Genomic DNA, 16,452 nt, shown 5'->3' on the forward strand with positions numbered 1-16,452 from the left:
TCTTCTTTATCCATTCATCTGTCGATGGATTTTAGGTTGCTTCCATGCACTGGCTATTTTAAACAGTGCTGCAATGAACATTGTGGTACTTGACTCTTTTTGAATTATGGTTTTCTCAGGGTATATGCCAAGTAGCGGAATTGCTGGGTCATATGGTAACTCTATTTTTAGTTTTATAAGGAACTAATATACAGTTCTCAATAGTGGCTGTATCAATTTATATTCCCACTAAGAGTACAAGAGGGTTCCCTTTACTCCACACCCTCTCCAGCATTTATTGTTTGTAGATTGTTGATGGCCATTCTGACTGGTGTGATGTGATACCTCACTGTAGTTTTGATTTGCATTTCTCCAATATTAATGATGTTCAGCATCCTTTCATGTGTATGTTGGCAATCTGTATATCTTCTTTGGAGTAATGTCTATTTTGGTCATCTGCCCGTTTTTGGATTTTTGTTTTATTGTTTTTTTTTTTTTTTGATATTGAGCAGCATGAGCTGATTGTAAACTTTGGAGATAAATCCTTTGTCCATTGCTTCATTTGCAAATATTTTCTCCCATTCTGAGGGTTGTCTTTTCATCTTGTTTATAGTTTCCTTTGCTGTGCAAAAGGTTTTAAGTTTCATTAGGTTCCATTTGTTTATTTTTGTTTTTATTTCCATTTCTCTAGGAAAGGGGTCAAGAAGGATCTTGCTGTGATTTATGTCACAGAGTGTTCTGACTATGTTTTCCTCTAAGAGTTTTATAGTGTCTGGCCTTACGTTTAAGTCTTTAAACCACTTTGAGTTTATTTTTGTGTATGGCATTAAGGCGTGTTCTAATTTCATTCTTTCACATGTAGCTGCCCAGTTTTCCCAGCACCACTTATTGAAGAGGCTGTCTTTTCTCCATTGTATATTCTTACATCCTTTATCAAAGATAAGGTGACCATATGTGCGTGGGTTTATCTCTGGGCTTTCTATCCTGTTCCATTGATCTATATTTCTGTTTTTGTGCCAGTACCATACGGTCTTGATTACTGTAGCTTTGTAGTGTAGTCTGAAGTCCGGGAGCCTGATTCCTCCAGCTCCATTTTTCTTCCTCAAGATTGCTTTGGCTATTTGAGGTCTTTTGTGTTTCCATACAAATTGTGAAATTTTTTCTTCTAGTTCTGGAGAAATGCCATTGGTAGTTTGATAGGGATTGCATTCAATCTGTAGATTGCTTTGGGTAGTAGAGTCATTTTCACAACATTGATTCTTCCCATCCAAGAAAATGGTATATCTCTCCATCTGTTTGTATCATCTTTAATTTATTTCATGAGTTTCTGATAATTTTCCTGATACAGATCTTTTGTCTCCTTAGGTAGGTTTATTCCTAGGTATTTTACTCTTTTTGTTGCAATGGTAAATGTATTTCCTTAATTTCTCTTCCAGATTTTTCATCATTAGTGTATAGGAATGCAAGAGACGTCTGTGCAATAATTTTATATCCTGCTAAATTACCAAATTCATTGGTTAGTTCTAGTTATTTTCTGGGAGCAATTTTAGAATTCCCTACTTACAGTATCATGTCATCTGCAAACAGATGACAGATTTACTTCTTTTCTGATTTGGATTATTTTTATTTCTTTTTCTTCTCTGACTGCTGTGGTAAAACTTCCAAACCTATGTTGAATAATAGTGGTGAGAGTGGACAACCTTGTCTTGTTCCTGATCTTAGAGGAAATGGTTTCAGTTTTTCACCACTGAGAACAATGTTGGCTGTGGGTTTGTCATATATGGCCTTTATTATGTTGAGGTAAGTTCCCTCTATGCCTACTTTCAGGAGGGTTTTCATCATAAATGAGTGTTGAATTTTGTTGAAAGCTTTGTCTGCATATATTGAGATTATCATATGTTTTTTCTCCTTCAATTTGTTTATATGGTTAATCACCTTGATTGATTTGCGTATATTGAAGAATCCCTGCATTCCTGGGATATACCACAATTGATCATGGTGTAGGATCCTTTATATGTACTGTTGGATTCTTTTTGCTAGTATTTTGCTGAGGATTTTTGCATCTATGTTCATCAGTGATATTGGCTTGCAGTTTTCGATCTTTGTGACATTTTTGCCGGGTTTTGGTATCAGGGTGATGATGGCTTCATACAATGAGTTTTTGAGTGCTCCTCTCTCTGCTATATTTTGGAAGAGTTTGAGACGGATACGTGTTAGCTCTTCTGTAAATGTTTGATAGAATTCACGTGTGAAGCCATCTGGTTCTGGGCTTTTGTTTCTTGGAAGATTTTTATCACAGTCTCAATTTCAGTGCTTGTGATTGGTCTGTTTATATTTTCTATTTCTCTCTCATTCAGTCTCAGAAGGTTGTGCTTTTCTAAGAATTTGTCCTATTCTTCCAGAATGTCCATTTTATTGGCCTATAGTTGCTGATAGTAATCTCTCATGATCATTTGTAGTTCTGCAGTGTCAGTTGTTACTTCTCCTTTTTCATTTCTAATTCTACTGATTTGAGTCTTCTCCCTTTTTTTCTTGATTTGTCTGGCTAATGGTTTGTCAATTTTGTTTATCTTGCAAAAACCAGCTTTTAGATATATTGATCTTTGCTATTGTTTCCTTCATTTCTTTTTCATTTATTTCTGCTCTGATCTTTATGATTCCTTTCCTTCTACTAACTTTAGGTTTTGTTTATTCTTTTCTCTAATAGCTTTAGGTGTAAGGTTAGGTTGTTTATTTCAGATTTTTCATGTTTCTTGAGGTAGGATTGTATTGCTATAAACTTCCCTCTTAGAACTGCTTTTGCTGCATCCCATAGGTTTTGGGTTGTCGTGTTTTTATTGTCATTTGTTTCTAGGTATTTTTTGATTTCTTCAGTGTTCTCTTGGTTATTTAGTAGTGTATTGTTTTACCTCCATGTGTTTGTGTTTTTCACCGATATTTTCCTGTAATTGATATCTAGTCTCATAGTGTTGTGTTCGGAAAAGATACTTGGTACGATTTCAATTTTCTTAAATTTACCAAGGCTTGATTAGTGACTCAAGATATTATCTATCCTGGAGAATGTTCCATGAGCACTTCAGAAGAAAGTGTATTCTGTTGTTTTTGGATGGAATGTCCTATAAATAACAATTAAGTCCATCCTGTTAATGTATCATTTAAAGCTTTTGTTTTCTTATTTATTTTCTTATTGGATAATCTGTCCATTGGTTAAAGTGGGGTGTTAACATCCCCACTATGATTGTGTTACTGTCAATTTCCCCTTTTATGGTTGTTAGTATTCACCTTATGTACTGAGGTGATCCTATGCTGGGTGCATAAATATTTACAATTGTTATATCTTCTACTTGTATTGATCCCTTGTTCATTATGTACTGCCCTTCTTAGTCTCTTATAATAGTCTTCATTTTAACATCTATTTTGTCTGATATGAGAATTGCCACTCCAGCTTTCTTTTGATTTTCATTTGCTTGGAACATCTTTTTCCATCCCCTCACTTTCAGTCTGTATGTGTCCCTAGGTTAGAAGTGGGTCTCTTGTATACAGCATATATACAGGCCTTGTTTTGCATCCGTTCAGCCAGTGTATGTCTTTTGTTTGGAGCATTTAATCCATTTACATTTAAGGTAGTTATTGATATGTATGCTCCTATTACCATTTTCTTAATTGTTTTGGGTTAGTTATAGTAGGTCTTCTCTTTCTCTTGTGTTTCCTGCCTAGAGAAGTTCCTTTACCATTTGTTGCAAATCTGGTTTGGTGGTGCTGAATTCTTTTAGCTTTTTCTTGTCTGTGAAGTTTCTAATTTCACCGTTGAATCTGAATGAGACCTTTGCTGGGTAGAGTATTCTTGGTTGTAGGTTTTTCTCTTTCTTCACTTTAAATATGGCAAGCTTGCAGAGTTTCTGCTGAAAGATCAGCTGTTAACTTTATGGCAATTCCCTTGTATGTTATTTGTTATTTTTCCCTTGGTCTTTTAATATTTTTTCTTTGTATTTAATTTTTGATAGTTTGATTAATATTTGTCTTGGCATGTTTGTCCTTGGATTTATCCTGTATGGGACTCTCTGTGCTTCCTGGACTTGATTGACTATTTTCTTTTCCATATAGGAAATTTTTTAACTGTAATCTCTCAAATATTTTCTCAGTCCCTTATTTTTTCTCTTCTTCTTCTGGGACCCCTATAATTCGAATGTTGATGTGTTTAATGTTGTCCCAGAGGTCTCTACGACTGTCCTCAATTCTTTTCATTCTTTTTCCTTTATTCTGCTCTGTGGTAGTTATTTCCACTATTTTATCTTCCAGGTCACTTATCCGTTCTTCTGCCTCTGTTATTCTGCTATTGATTCCTTATAGAGAATTTTTAATGTCATTTATTCTGTTATTCATCATTATTTGTTTGCTCTTTAGTTCTTCTAGGTCCTTGGTGAATGTTTCTCGTATTTTTTCCATTCTATTTCCAAGATTTTGGATCACCTTTACTATCATTACTCTGCATTCTTTTTCAAGTAGACTGCTTATTTCCTCTTCATTTGTTTGGTCTTGTGGGTTTTTATCTTGCTCCTTCATCTGCTGTGTGTTTCTCTGTTTTCTCATTTTGCTTAACTTACTGTGTTTGGGTTCTCCTTTTTGCAGGCTGCAGGTTTGTAGTTCCCATTGTTTTCGTGTCTTCCCCCAGTGGCTAAGTTTCGTTCAATGGGTTGTGAACTTCCTGGTGGAGTGGACTACTGTCTGTGATCTGATGGATGAGGATGACTCTTTTTATTCTGGTTGGCAGGACCGTGTCCAGTGGTGTGTTTTGGGGTGTCTGTGATCTTATTATGATTTTAGGCAGCCTCTCTACTAATGGGTGGGCTTGTGTTCCTGTCCTGCTGGTTGTTTGGCATACAGTGTCCAGCCCTGTAGCTTGCTGGACATTGAGTGGAGCTGGGTTTTAGAGTTGAGATGGAGATCTCTGGGAGAGCTTTCATTGTTTGATATTACATGGATCCTTTGGTTCCTTTGGTTCTTTTTTAGATATTCAAGGTGTCTCCTAAAGTACTCCATATCTTTATTCTTTATAGTCACATTTTCTTGAGATTCTTTAATATATTTTTTATGAGTATTTTTAACGTACATATCTGTTAATTAAAATTATTTGCATTTGTGCATCTATTTCTATTGACTCTTTTTTTTTGCCTCTCAGTTTGTGTCACGTTTTATTGCTTCTTCATTTGTCTAGTAATTTATGTTTATATACTGACCATTGGGAATAGTATCTTGTAGAGACTCTGCAGTTTCTTATTTTCCTCTAAAGAGGATTAAGTTTTCTCCTTCTAGGTAGTTAAATTACTGATGAAGCACTTTGTTGCAGTGGACACTAAATGTTAGCCTTTGTTAGAGTAGGTCTTTTTAATCTTGCTCTTAAGTCTAAGACAGAGCCCATAGTTCTGGGACATGAGTCTTTCTCTTAAAGCATAACTTTTCTGGGGTTTCAATGGAAAGTTTTAGGTGTTTACTGAGCTACTTTATATTGGTGATTCTTGAATTCACCAGCATCTTGCAGCTGCTGAAATCTCTGCTCAGCTTTACAGCCTTCTTTCAGTCTTGCTTCTTTCTTCTGGGTTTCTAAAGTTTTGCTTTTTTTCCCCCTGTCCCTTGGGGACCCATGACAATTTCTCAGGTTTCCTGGGTGCTTATCCTGAAGAAGTGAAAAGACACAAAGCAGATAGGAGCTTAATTTTAGGTTGGAAATATTCAGGGCCAGAACTCCGAATTGCTGTCAGAGGTATGTATTCCAGGTTCACTTTCATGTGGGATCTAACATTGAATATATCTTCTTAGTTGTGTTTTCAGATGCTAATAATCTTTATATTTGTAGTATTGTTATTCAGGTATGAATTATTCATGCCTAGGTACTAGAACTACTTTGGCTTTCCAGGTTTCTGATATGTCAATAAACAAAGTGCCTTTTTTGGGGGATGCCATGATGCATGGCTTGCAGGATCTTAGTTCCCTGATCAGGGATTGAACCCCAGCCCTTGGCAGTGACAGCAGGGAATTCTAACCACTGGACCACCAGGAAATTCCCCAAAGTGCCATTTTCATTTATGTAAAATGTCTTGTGCTTTACATCCCATGCTTTAGTTCATAATGCCTTTTATTTCATGAAGTTTTGTATTGAGAAAAAAAATTGTGTCTGTTTCATTTTATAGTAATTCTCAACAAACCATTTTTTTAAGTTTAAGTAAAAATGACACAAAGAGATTAATCACATGAACAACATATAATTGACACCAATTATTTTGTAGGGCTGGTATTATTATTTTCTAACACTGTGATCAATCATTCTAGTACTGTAGAATTTCAATATGTATAATGCAGTTGGAAAATTTTGACAGAGGATGTTTGTTATGTAGAGGAGTGTCTATTTTTGATCTGTTTAAAAAGAGTTCAACTGAGAAATCAATTCCCTTTACAAATTAATCTTTAGTTTTCAGCAATTAAAGAAATATATACTTGTGGGAGTAGGGTGAGGAATTAAGTGAATGGACATCATACACTAAAACATGAACAGTTTCCTTTCCAATATAAAAACATAAAAGAAAGCATTTTAACTGATATTCTGCAGCTGTATATTTGTTTTATATGTTATATTTATTTATATGAAATTTAGAATATAAAGTAAAATTATGACTGTTTATATACTGATGCAAAATTCTAAAGACTAGCATGGTTGATCAACTCATTCTGGCTGCCTGAATGATGAAAAAGTTTTGCCAAATTCTCCTTTAATAATTTTTAAAGAATCAACTGTAATGATTGTATAAACTAGGGAATAACTGCAGCTGGTTTACGTAAATGGTCAGAGTTCATCTGTTTCATTAGATTTCTTTAATTTTTTTTCTGAACTAAATTATATTCCTTATAAGATAAGACTCTATTCGTGGCTCTAATATGGCAGCTTCTGCAAATGTTTTAAAATTGTTTAAATTAGCTAAGTTATTTTATGATAAGCATCCATTTTCTGGACTATTTTACAATTTATTTTCTGGTTGAAATATTTAACTTCATGAACATTATTGCTAGTCACTTAAAAAATAGTCAGTGAAACAAACTTATAGGGAAACAAACAGCAACTAAGAATATAATTGATGAATGAACATAGGGAAGAATTCAGGTAACAAACATACTGTGTTTATTATATATAATAATATGTAATAATATAACATAATATCTATATCTCTAAAATTTATCAGTAGTAAACAGAGAAAGAAAATATAACTCCAGTAATACTTTTCATGAGCTCTTTTATAGGACTCGATTTCAAAGAGAAATCAATCAAAAAAATTTTATTTTAAACTTTGATACTATAATGGGAAGGCTAAATAAAAACCAGATTAATAAAATAGCTCAGTATTACTGCATTGAAAACCAGTTAATGACATTCCTTTAATTTTCTTGGTTTAGACTGTCATAAAAAGTTATCCTGCCAAAAATATTATGATAGTGTTCCTTTCTTTGAGTTGATATATAAATAATTAATTTACATATAAATGTGTATGCTAATAGCAAACTGTGCTACCTACAAGAAAATATGGATATGGAAGAAAATGAAAATTATCAGTCACTTCCAAAGAGATTAGATGGATTTCCAAGGAATAAAATTGTTATCATTCCCAATCATATGAGCAGATTTATGTCATATTCAACAAACTGGTATTTTTTAAATGCTCAAATATATGTAATTGCTGCATCCTTCTTAACATCTGTGCCCTTATATTTCTGTTTTTACTATTTATTTTGTTATAAATGTTAGTAGAACAAATTGCATGGTGATATTTCCCATCAGTCTTTTCATTAAGAACCAATTGTATTTGCTTTACAGATGTGTGCAAGCCTTGATGTATTATTTTGTTACTATAGCTTATTGATTGTTTTGTTGGACTCTCCATGTATAAAATTTTACATTGTCATATATGAATATTTTATTCTCTTTATTAGTATTCTATATTCTGCAGATAAAAAAGGCATTTATCTACCTATGTAGAGATTTCTATAAATCCAAAGTATTTAGAGTGACCAAAAGCTTTTCCTCTTGAGATTTTACATTATGAGCCATACAGTAAAGGTGAAAATAAATAATATTGTTCTCAGGTGGTTTATTCTAATGAGATATTTCTAAAAACAAATTAGCATCTATTAAGGATCTCAAAGATAAAGCAGGTAAAATAATTATTTCTTAATAAAACAATCATTTTAAATAATCCAATAAAGTAAATGCATTTAAAGCCCTGCCATGTTTACACAAAGAAATATTTTCAAACAGCATTGCATTATTACTCACGATTGGTAGAGATTATAATCAAGACCTCTTCTTTACTACTATTAGGTACATTGATTCATAAGGTAAGTAGGAAAGGAGTAAACTGTTAGGAAATCTCACTATTTTAAAAACTATTTTTAACAAAGACTGAGGAAAAATTTACTGTCTTAAGCTAAGCACCCTTCTTTTTTATATCTGATGCCAGATGATATTGAAATTTGAGAGATACTGGCAAGAAATGAAGTTGCATTAGGACAATTTATACACTGTAACATAATATTTTTTGTCCAACCTTATACAAAGTTAAGAGAAGGTACTAAGTAGTTCGGTTGTTGAAGCAATAGAAATAAACTAGGACTATCATGGAAAAACAAAGTGTGCCTATCCTAGTAATAATTTATACCTCATGTGTGGAGAAGGGTTTCTTTGAAAATGGGCAGGAAATCAATATCTAAAATATCTCTCCCGAGACCTTCAAGATGGCGGAGGAGTTAGACGTGGAGATCACGTTCCTCCCCACAAATACATCAGAAATACATCTACATGTGGAACAACTCCTACAGAACACATACTGAACGTTGGCAGAAGACCTCATACCTCCCAAAAGGCAAGAAACACCCCACGTACCTGGGTAGGGCAAAAGAAAAAAAGAAAAAAAACAGAGACAAAAGAATATGAAAGGAACCTTCACTTCAGGGAGGGAGTTGTGAAGGAAGAAAAGTTTCAACATACTAGAAAGATCATTGACTAGTGCAGACTGGGGATGGTTGGGGGGAAGCTTCAGAGCCATGGAGGAGAGTGCAGAAACAGGGATGCAGAGGGCAAAGCAGAGAGATTCCTGCACAGAGGATCGATGCCGACCAGCACTCACTAGCCTGAGAGGCTTGTCTGCTCACCCACCAGGGCAGGTGGGTGCTGGGAGCTGAGGGTTGGGCTTTGGAGGCAGACCCCAGGGAGAGGACTGGGGTTGGCTGAGTGAACACAGCCTGAAGCGGGCTAGTGCACCACAGCTAGCCAGAAGGGAGTCTGGGAAAATATCTGGAACTGCCTAAGAGGCAAGAGACAATTATTTCAGGGTTTGCGAGGAGAGGGGATTCAGAGCACTGCCTAAATGAGCTCCAGAGATGGGCATGAGCCACGGCTATCAGCGCAGACACCAGAGATGGGCATGAGACGTTAAGGCTGCTGCTGCAGCCAACAAGAAGCCTGTGTGCAAGCACAGGTCATTATCCACACCACTCCTCCTGAGAGCCTGTGCAGCCCGCCACTGCCAGAGTTCCGTGATGCAGGGACAATTTCCCCGGGAGAACACACTGTTCTCCTCAGGCTGTTGCAAAGTCACACTGGCCTCTGTCACCACAGGCTCACACCACATCCTGTACCACTCTTTCCCCCTGGCCTGAGTGAGCCAGAGCCCCCAAATCAGCTGCTCCTGTAACCCCGTCTTGTCTGAGCGAAGAACAGACACCCTCAGGTGACCTACATGCAGAAGCGGGACCAAATTCAAAGCTGAACAACAGGAGCTGTGCAAACAAAGAAGAGAAAGGGAAATTTCTCCTAGCAGCATCAGGAGCAGTGGATTAAATCTCCACAATCAATATGATGTACCCTGCATCTCTGGAATATCTGAATAGACAATGAATCATCCAAAAACGGAGGTGGTGGACTTTGGGAGGAACTGTAGACTTGGGGTTAGCTTTCTGCATCTAATTTATTTATGGTTTTATGTGTATCATACTTTAGTATTTAGAGTTTAATATCATTCATAGATTTGTTTATTGATCTGGTTGCTCTCTTCCTTTTTTTTATATTAGATATATATATATTTTTTTTCCTTTTTCTCTTTTTGTGTGTGTATATGAGTACGCTTTCTGTGATTTTGCCTGTATAGCTTTGCTTTTACCATTTCTCCTATGGTTCTGTCTGTCCATTTTTGTTTTTGCTTTTTTCTGTATAGTATTTAGTGCTTGATATCATTGGTAGATTTTGTTTATTTGTTTGGTTGCTCTCCTCTTTCTCTCTTTTTTTAATTAGCTTTTAATTTTTTTTATTTTTAATAATCTTTTACAATTTTATTTTAATAACTTTATTTTATTTTATATAATTTTAGTTTTTTCTTTCTATCTTTCTTTCTTTCTCCCTTTTCTTCAGAGCTCTGTGGCTGACAGGGTCTTGGTGCTCTGGCCGGGTATCAAGATTATGCTTCTCAGGTTGGAGAGCTGAGTTCAGGACATTGGTCCACAAGAGACCTCCCAGCTCCAAGTAATATCAAATGGTGAAAGCTCTCACAGAGATCTCCATCTCAACGCTAAAAGACCCAGCTGCACTCAACGACCAGCAAGCTACAGGGCTGGACACTCTATGCCAAACAACTAACAAGACAGGAACACAACCCCATCCATTAGCAGAGAGGCTGACTAAAATAATAATAAGTTCACAGACACACCAAACCACACCACAAGACGCATTCCTGCCCACCAGAAAGACAAGATCCAGCCTCATCCACCAGAACACAGGCACTAGTCCCCTCCACCAGGAAACCTACACAACCCACTGAACCAACCTTAGCCACAGGGAGCAGACACCAAAAACAACAGAAATAATGAACTTGCAGCCTCTGAAAAGGAGACCCCAAACACAGTAAGTTAAGCAAAATGAGAAGACAGAGAAACACACAGCAGATGAAGGAGCAAGGTAAAAACCCACAAGACCAAACAAATGAAGAGGAAATAAGCAGTCTACCTGAAAAAGAATGCAGAGTAATGATAGTAAAGATGATCCAAAATAGTGGAAATAGAATGGAGAAAATACCAAAAATATTTAACAAGGACCTAGGAGAACTAAAGAGCAAACAACAATAATGAACAACACAATAAATGAAATTAAAAATTCCCTAAAAGGAATAAATAACATAATAACTGAGGCAGAAGAACGGATTAGTGGCCTAGAAGATAAAATAGTAGAAACAACTACCACAGAGCAGAATAAAGAAAAAAGAATGAAAGGAATTGCAGACAGTCTTAGAGACTTCTGGGACAACATTAAATGCACCAACATTCGAATATAGGGGTCCCAGAAGAAGAAGAGAAAAAGGAAGGCACTGAGAAAATATTTGAAGAGATTAGAGTTGAAAACTTACCTAGTATAGGAAAGCAAATAGTCAATCAACTCCAGGAAGAACAGACAGTCCAATACAGGATAAATCCAAGGAGAAACGTAACAAGAGACATATTACTCAAACTATAAAAAATTAAATACAAAGAAAAAGTATTAAAAGCAGCAAGGGAAAAACAACAAATAACATACAAGAGAAAACCCATAAGGTTAATAGCTGAACTTGCAGCAGAAACACTGCAAGCCAGAAGGGAGTGGCAGGACATACTTAAAGTGATGAAAGGGAAAAACCTACAACCAAGATTACTCTAGCCAGCGAGGATATCATTCAGATTTGAGAGAGAAATCAAAACTTTTACAGATAAGCAAAAGCTAAGAGAAGGCAGCACCACCAAACCAGATTTACAAAAAATGCTAAAGAAACTTCTCTAGGCAGGAAACCAAGAGAAGGAAAAGACGTATAATAAATAACAAACCCAAAACAATTAAGAAAATGGTAATAGGAACATACATATTGATAACTACCTTAAATGTAAATGGATTAAATGCTCCAACCAAAGGACATAGACTGGCTGAATGGATATAAAAATAAGACCCGTATATATGCTGTCTACAAGAGACCAATTTCAGACCTAGGGACACATACAGACTGAAAGTGAGAGGATGGAAAAAGATATTCCATGCAAATGGAAATCAAAAGAAAGCTGGAGTAGCATTTCTCATATCAGACAAAATAGACTTTAAAATAAAGACTATTACAAGAGACAAAGAAGGACACTATGTAATGATCAAGTAATCAATCGAAGAAGAAGATATAACAGCTGTAAACATATATGTGCCCAACATAGGAGCACCTTAATACATAAGGAAAATGCTAACAGCTATGAAAGGGGAAATCGACAGTAACACAATCATAGTAGGGGACTTTAACACCCCACTTTCACAATGTACATATCATCCAAAATGAAAGTAAATAAGGAAACACAAGCTTTAAATGATACATTAAACCAAATGTACTTAATTGATATTTTTAGGACATTTCATCCAAAAACAACAGAATACACTTTGTTCTCAAGTGCTAATGGAACCTTCTCCAGGATAGGTCTTATCTTGGGTGACAAATCAAGTCTTGGTAAATTTAAGAAAATTGATATTATATCAAGTATCTTTTCCGACCACAAAGCTATGAGACAAGATATGAAATACAGGAAAAAGTCTGTACAAAATACAAACACATGGAGGTTAAACAATACACTACTTAATAACCAAGAGATCACTGAAGAAGTCAGAGAGGAAATCAAAAATACCTAGAAACAAATTGCAATGAAAACATGATGATGCAAAACCTATGGGATGCAGCAAAAACAGTTCTAAGAGGTAAGTTTATAGCAATACAATCCCACCTCAAGAAACAAGAAACATCTCAAATACACAACCTCACCTCACACCTAGAGCAATTAGAGAAAGAAGAACGAAAAAACCCTAAAGTTAGCAGAAGGAAAGAACTGATAAAGATCAGATTAGAAATAAATGAAAAAAAATGAAGAAAATAATAGCAAAGATCAATAAAACTAAAAGCTGGTTCTTTGAGAAGATAAACAAGAATGATAAACCATTAGCCAGACCCATCAAGAAAAAAGGGAGTAGACTCAAATCAATATAATTAGAAATGAAAAAGGAGAAATAACAACTGACAGTGCAGAAATACAAAAGATCATGAGAGATTACTACAAGCAACTATATGTCAATAAAATGGACAACCTGGAAGAAATGGACAAATTCTTAGAAAAGCACAACCTTCTGAGATTGAATGAGGAAGAAATAGAAAATATAAACAGACCAATCACAAGCACAGAAATTGAGACTGTGATTAAAAATCTTCCAACAAACAAAAACCCACGACCAGATGTCTTCACAGGTGAATTCTATCAAATATCTACAGAAGAACTAACACCTATCCTTCTCAAAATCTTCCAAAATAAACAGAGAGAGGAACACTCCCAAACTCATTCTATGAGGCCACCATCACCCTGATACCAAAACCATACAAAGATGTCACAAGAAGAAAGAAAACTACAGGTGAATATCACTGATGAACATAGATGCAAAAATCCTCAACAAAATACTAGCAAACAGAATCCAACAGTACATTAAAAGGATCATACCCCATGATAAAGTGGGGTTTATGCCAGGAATGCAGGGATTCTTCAATATATGCAAATCAATCAATGTGATAAACTATATTAACAAATTGAAGGAGAAAAAACATATGATCATCTCAATAGATGAAGAAAAAGCTTTTGACAAAATTCAACATGTATTTATGTTAAAAACCATCCAGAAAGTAGGCATAGATGGAACTTATCTCAACATAATTAAGGCCATATATGAAAAACCCACAACCAACATCGTTTTCAATGGTGAAAAAATGAAACCATTTCCTCTAAGATCAGGAACAAGACAAGGTTGGCCTCTCTCACCACTATTATTCAATATAGTTTTGGAAGTTTCAGCCACAGCAATCAGAGAAGAATAAGAAATAAAAGGAATCCAAATCAGAAAAAAAGAAGTAAAGCTGTCACTGTTTGCAGATGACATGATACTACAAATAAGGAATCCTAAAGATGCCACCAGAAAACTGCAAGAGCTAAACAATGAATTTGGTAATGTAGCAGGATAAAAAATTAATGCACAGAAATCTGTTGCATTCCTATGCACTAATGATAAAAAATCTGAAAGAGATTTTATGGAAACACTCCCATTTACCATTGCAACAAAAAGAATAAAATACCTAGGAATAAACCTACCTAAGGAGACAAGAGACCTGTATGCAGAAAATTATCAGACACTAATGAAAGAAATTAAAGATGATACAAACAGAATGAGAGATATACCACATTCTTAATTGGAAGAAACAACACTGTGAAAATGACTCTACTACCCAAAGCAATCTACAGATTCAATGCAATCTCTATCAAACTACTGATGACATTTTTCACAGAACTAGAACAGAAAAATTCACAATTTGTATGGAGACACAAAAGACCCCGAATAGCCAAGCAATCTTGAGAAAGGAAAATGGAGCTGGAGGAATCAGGCTCCCAGACTTCAGACTATACTACACAGCTACTGTGATCAATACAGTACGGTACTGGCACAAAATCTGAAATATAGATCAGTGGGGCAGGATAGAAACCCCAGAGATAAGCCCACACACATATGGTCAACTTAGTTTTGATAAAGGAGGCAAGAATATACAATGAAGGAAAGACAGCCCCTTCAATAAGTGGTGCTGGGAAAACTGGACAGCTACATGTAAAAGAATGAAATTAGAACACTCCCTTACATCATACACAAAAATAAACTCAAAATGGATTAAAAACCTAAATGTAAGGGCCGACACTATAAAACCCTTAGAGGAAAACATAGAACACTCTGTGACATAAATCACAGCAAGATCCTTTTCGACCCACCTCCTAGAGAAATGGAAAAAAACCCAAAAATAATTAAATAGGACCTAATGAAACTTAAAGCTTTTGCACAGCAAGGGAAAACATATACAAGATGAAAAGACAACCATGAGAATGTGAGGAAATATTTGCAAATGAAGCATTGGGCAAAGGATTTATCTCCAAATTTACAAGCAGCCCATGCAGCTCAATATCAAAAAACAAAGAACCCAATGCAAAAATTGGCAGAAGACCTAATTAGATATTTCTCCAAAGAACACATAACGATTGCCAACAAACCCATGAAATGATGCTCAACATCACTAATCATTAGAGAAATGCAAATCAAAACTACAACGTGGTATCACCTCAACTCAGTCAGAATGGCCATCATCAAAATATCTACAAACAATAAATGCTGGAGAGGATGTGAAGAAAAGGGAACCCTCTTTCACTGTTGGTGAGAACGTAAATTGATACAGCCACTATGGAGAACAGTATGGAGGTTCCTAAAAAAATTAAAAATAGAACTACCATACGACCCAGCAATCCCACTATTGGGGATATACCCTGAGAAAAACATAGCTCAGTAAGAATCAAGTACCACAATGTTCATTGCAGCTCTATTTACATTAGTCAGGACATGGAAGCAACCTATGAGTCCATTGACAGATGAATGGATAAAGAAGATGTGGCACATATATACAATGGAATATTACTCAGCCATAAAAAGAAACGAAATTGAGATATTTGTAGTGAGGTTCATGGAGTTAGAGTCTGTCATACAGAGTAAAGTAAGTCAGAAAGAAAAAACAGATACCGTATGCTAACACATATATATAGAATCTAAAATATATATATATATATATATATATATATATATATATATATATATATGTCTTTGAAGAACCTAGGGGCAGAACAGGAATAAAGATGCTGATGTAGAGAATGGACTTGAGGGCATGGGGAGGGGTAAGGGTAAGCTGGGTCGAAGTGAGAGAGTGGCATATACATGTATACACTACCAAATGTAAAATAGATATTTAGTGGGAAGCAGCCGCATATCACAGGGAGATCAGCTCAGTGCTTTGTGACCATGTAGAGCGGTGGGGTAGTGAGGTGTGAGGGAGATGCAAGAGGGAGAGGATATGGGGATATATGTATATGTATAGCTGATTCACTTTTTTATAAAGTAGAAACTAACACACCATTGTAAAGCAATTATACTCAAATAAAGATGTTCAAATATATATATATATTTAGGTGTTTCTTGTGTATTATTGTTTCAATGTATGTTTTTGTTATTGATTTCTAACTTAATTCTTTTGTGTTCAGGTAATATATTCCATATGCTCTCAATAATTTTGCATGTATTAAAGCTTATTTTATAGTCCTTTATATAGACTATTTTTGTGAAGGTTTTGTGTGAACTTGAGAAGAATGTGTGTTCTGCTCTCTTTGACTGTAGTGATCTATAAACATCAATTAGGTCAAGCTGTTTAATAGGATTATTAATATTTTCTATATTCTTAGTTAATATTTGACTAACTGCTCTGTCAATTATGTAGGGACCAATTTTTCTATCAATTACTCATGGAATAACTATTTCTA

At 35.3% G+C, this 16,452-nt stretch overlaps 1 long non-coding RNA gene across 1 annotated transcript in view; it reads left to right on the top strand.

Moving 5' to 3' along the window:
- Positions 1-458: 458 nt before the first annotated feature.
- Positions 459-16,452, top strand: part of LOC309653148 — a 151,285-nt gene continuing 135,291 nt past the window's right edge. The window contains exon 1 of the long non-coding RNA XR_014259020.1: positions 459-16,001. This is a non-coding gene — a long non-coding RNA (uncharacterized lncRNA). The remainder of the gene's footprint in view (positions 16,002-16,452) is intronic.

The sequence above is a fragment of the Balaenoptera physalus genome (genome assembly GCF_965194825.1).
Source record: "Balaenoptera physalus genome assembly, chromosome: X".
In the NCBI taxonomy this organism is placed as follows: domain Eukaryota; kingdom Metazoa; phylum Chordata; class Mammalia; order Artiodactyla; family Balaenopteridae; genus Balaenoptera; species Balaenoptera physalus.